Below are 4417 nucleotides of genomic sequence, written 5' to 3' on the forward strand. Positions count from 1 at the left end.
GAGGAAAAATGAATCTCCGCAAATTGTCTCCCATCCCCTTTTCAAGAAGGAATCAAAAGGGCAGATTTGCAAAGGGGAGTTTTAATTTGCAGGGCAAAATTTTCATGGGGACACTTTGAAGCTGCACTTGTGAAAAATCTTAATTGACTTGTGGGCTCAAAATTTGGTGCTTTATCCTCATTCAGCTCCACGGGTGTCATAAAATAGAGAGAAACAGCTCTGTATAGCCACTGGTCCCCAAATTTGGCACTGGCAGTAGAAATACTGCTCCCCTGGAGGGGGAAAGTAAAAGCTGCCACCCTGTCCCTGTGTAGTGCTGAAGAGCTCGGTGGGAAGCAGGTGTTGCTCCATGAGCAGGTAAGGGTTGTTTTTGAGGCCAAACAGAGTAAATTGGAAGGGCTGGCTGGTAGTGTGTCCCCACCACCTTCATAGTAGCATTGCCCAGAGCTGTGCCCCACACTGTGGGAGCTGGAGGGAGCAGAGTCCCAGAGAAGAGTCAGGCAATTTTTTTTATGGGATTGTGCTAAAAAATCACAGAAAACCCACTGTTGGTTAATGGCTTTAGGGTTTGTGTATTCATTCGCTGAGGGCTTTTAGAGGGAGGATGGAGATGTTGAACGTGTGTCTTCTGTCTCATAAACGCTTGAAAACAGCTCAATATTTGTTGTTTTAATTCCCCATGTATAAAACTGTTGACATTACTCCTCCATGCTGAGAATAATCACAAGAACGACTATGGGGCCTCATTGCACTGCGGGACAGGTGAGAAGGAGGTTTCCATGCGCCTGTGCTGCTATTTGAGACCCCATCTCTCACAGCAGAGCTAGGCAGACCATAAGCTGCTCAATTTGAGGTTGCAGGGGAGCAGGTATGACCCTATCGAGTCCTTCGGGGCAGGGTAGCGCCATGTAAAACCCCAAACCCTGAAGTCTGTCCATAGCAACATTCAATATTCATTTATTAAATAAAAGAGGACTGCACCTCTGCCTACGGATATAAGTTTCCAGTAAAGGGGAAAGACTATAAGCAAAAATAAGGTGATAAAGTAGGGTTTTTTAAAGTAGCAATATTCAGATCTGTCTTGACATCCAACTTGTACATTCAAGTCACACTTATTCACCGCACCTTACCCATCGCAGTCACACCATCCTGGGGGAAGGGGTGAGCTCAGAGGGTAAAGGGATTGCAACTACATGTGCTGCATCAGCCAGCTCTCCTTTTTCCATGCCTCCTTGTATTTTAATTAAAAATCTTAATTAATTTTTCACTTTGTGTCAAAATTTCTTTCAGCACGACTATCAATGATGGACCTATCTCTTGGGAAATGGGGCAGTTTGCTAGAGAAAGGAAAGATACTCTATTTTTAAATGACCATTACGTGGCAAACTCTAAAGGGCTTCAGTTTATTGCCCCTTCGTGCAGACTTGCTTGGTCACGGCAGGATCAAGCTGCTGCTCGAACAGGAGATTTCAAGGCAGCTAGTAATATTAAAAAAAATGCGAACTGAGCTATGCTTCATTTCTTTAAAAATGCACGATAAATGCAGAACAAGTATATGCATGCCCCCAAAAAAGAAGGAAAATAATGTAAAACTTCCACTCCTCTGTACATGCTTTGTGCTTTCTGGTGGCGGGCTCAGCAGCCGGGGGTGTTCGGGCCTCCCTGTGTAACCCCGAAGTGCTTTTTCTCTCAATGGAAATTTCTATTGCATCGCCATCTCGTGGTTTTCTGCAAAAATTGCTAGCGTTGCAGAAGGCCTGCCTCATGCCGCCAGTGCTTAATTGCACAATGGCACCTATTAAAAGGTAGGATCCACTGGACGTGAGATTCACAGACAATTGCAATTAATATTGCATGCTGGGCCTGTAACAGTGGAGTTGGGGAGGGGGCAATGGGGAGAGTTCAGTTATGATTTGTGCACTCGCGGGGCTCGGTGATGCCTTTTGCATTGCTGTCCATGTGTAGGCCCTTGTCCACGGCCACGTCGCTCGCTCTCCTGCATTACACAGACTTGGGAGTGCTGGAGATCATTGCCCGATGGGTTTTGCTTTTGCAAATGCAAAGGTGGGAGTGGGCTGGATCCTGAGCCATGTGAAGGACAAGGAGCAAACTCTCCTCCAAATGATGAAGGACACCAGGGCTGTTATTTAGAGTAGGATATATGGCATGCTTATGTCTATGCAATTCTTTTTTTTGTAAATTTGATCGGTTTTCACATTGTTTTACTTCTTAGATTAGTTTGAGCTGCACTGAAACTGTGAAGGGCAAAAACCAGATTTGTAATGTTTATTATGTTGTTATCGTGGCACTGGTACAGGTTTGGGAATGGTCACTTACTTCGGCCTACACTACTGTTTCTGTTTACACAAAGGTGTGTTTTTCGTGACGACTACAATGATGTTTAGTCCTATGGACATGCCTTGCACCTACAGTGTATAAATGTCTGTCAAAACCTGTGCTCTCTAATTCATTTTAACATGTCCCAGCAATATTCATCCCAAAGTAAAAAAACCTCCAGGCCTTAAATCAGCTTGGTGAGGCAGGGCTGTGCAAGAGCCCCGCTGTGCAAGGAGGCAGGCAGGGGGCTGTGGTTGCAAGGAGGGATGGTTGCAAGGTTGCGAGCGCAGGGCTGTGATTGCAAGGGGAAATCGTTGTGAGCATGTGGTTGTGATTGCAAGGGGGGGTGGTTACAAGATTGCAAACACCGGGTTGTGATTGCAAGGAGGGATGGTTGCAAGACTGCGAGCACAGAGCTCCCCATCTGCACTGGGTGTTCTCTGCGTCCCACTGACTGGCCCTCCCACCCCAGAGCCGGGCTCTCTGGGGGCTGCGTGAGCCGCCCCAGATCAGGGGGACCCACAACAGCTCCACTCTTGCAGTTGCAGCACCTTTTCTGGCTGGGGAAGCAGCGTGCGGGGGGTGAAGCACTCCATCCCACTACAGAGGATGAGCTGCAGAAATGATCATCGGACTGAAAATCTCAACTCCAAGCATGCCAGCAACAGCTCTCCAGTCCAGCCCACTCTGTTGCTCTGGTCAAAATTTCCCTGCCATGGTTTCATCCTGCTGGAAATGGAGTAAGTCTTTGTAGGAGGCTGCATGTGTGCCCCTGGTTTTCCTCAGCAAGGCAAGGAGAGTGGGAATGTTGAAACTCAGCCGGCGGTTGGGAAATTGCCCCTCTCTAATACAAGCCAGACCCATGGAAACCCTCCAGGTCTCGAAAGCCCTCATCGGCCCAATCAGGACTTTGATGATGAAAACCAGAATAAAGGCGAACAGGAAGAAAACGAGTTTAAACAAGCCCAAACAAGAAACAGCAGATTTTGAGAAAGCGAAGTGAGTGGCTACGGGCAGCCACAGCTGTTTGAGCTGCTCCAGCAAAAGCCAAGAAACCATGGAAAATGCCATGTCGTGGTGAATGGCACGGAGATGCCCAGGTTCCTCCGTAGCCATACACATATGACTGTGAACACTATGGACAAGGGAGGGCAACATGTAAATCAGTAAGCAATTTTGCCAGTGAAGAGTCCTAGTGAGGCCGGTGTTTTGATCAGCTTTGGGGCTTTCTGATGACAGACATTCCATTTTCTTGGCAAAAATTGCCCTGAAGACGTTGGCTGGTGGCTTCCCACTTCACATCTCCAGGGCACATTGGCTCTGCTGCTGCAACCCCATCCCTGCTGGGTCTCCTCCACACCCCCTGTTTACAGCCAGTTGGAGCAAAAGACACAGTCCTGTCCCCTCTTGTCTCCCCGCACGCTGCTAAGCCTCAAACAGGACTTTCCTTCACTCCCAGCATGGTGCCATAGGCTTTGTGCTGCTTCCCTCCAGCTGAAGGAACGTCAGGAGCAAAGCACTGCAGAGGTCATTTGGGCAAGCTGCTGAGTGGGACATTGCTGTCACATTTGGGACCTACTCTTAGGGCAGAGCAAAGGCTATTTTGGTAACAGCAGGGATCTGTGGGTGTGGGAATGACAACCTACAGCAGGACCTGGAGAGGAAGGAGTAGTGTTTGGCACATAGCACCTTTGGAGGTAACTAATCTATATTATTATTATTAGGCATTTTAAAGCATTTGCAAGAGGCATTACATTTCACTTCACCATGGAGCAAGTTTAGAAACAAATGAGAAACTTGTTGATTTGGATCTCGCTGAAATGAATGGCTTCCTTTATACCAGTTGCCTCTCAGAAATGTTGAGATTTAATTAATCCCTTGCTGAAAATAATGTACAGTATTACCCTAATCTCTAATGCAAGATATCATTGCTAATGCTCAGCATAAAGAACAAGGCTTGTTAAATGTACAGCTGGAAACACAACCATGCCCTGACCTGTCCGGTGCAAGCAGCTCTGCAGTTTGCTGACCAGCTTCAGCAGGCTCGCTGCTTGGGTAGATGAAATATTTGCTGCTGGTT

Source organism: Nipponia nippon, unplaced genomic scaffold (genome assembly GCF_047370975.1).
Source record: "Nipponia nippon isolate SJK-2023a ecotype South Korea unplaced genomic scaffold, ASM4737097v1 scaffold_5, whole genome shotgun sequence".
Taxonomy (NCBI): domain Eukaryota; kingdom Metazoa; phylum Chordata; class Aves; order Pelecaniformes; family Threskiornithidae; genus Nipponia; species Nipponia nippon.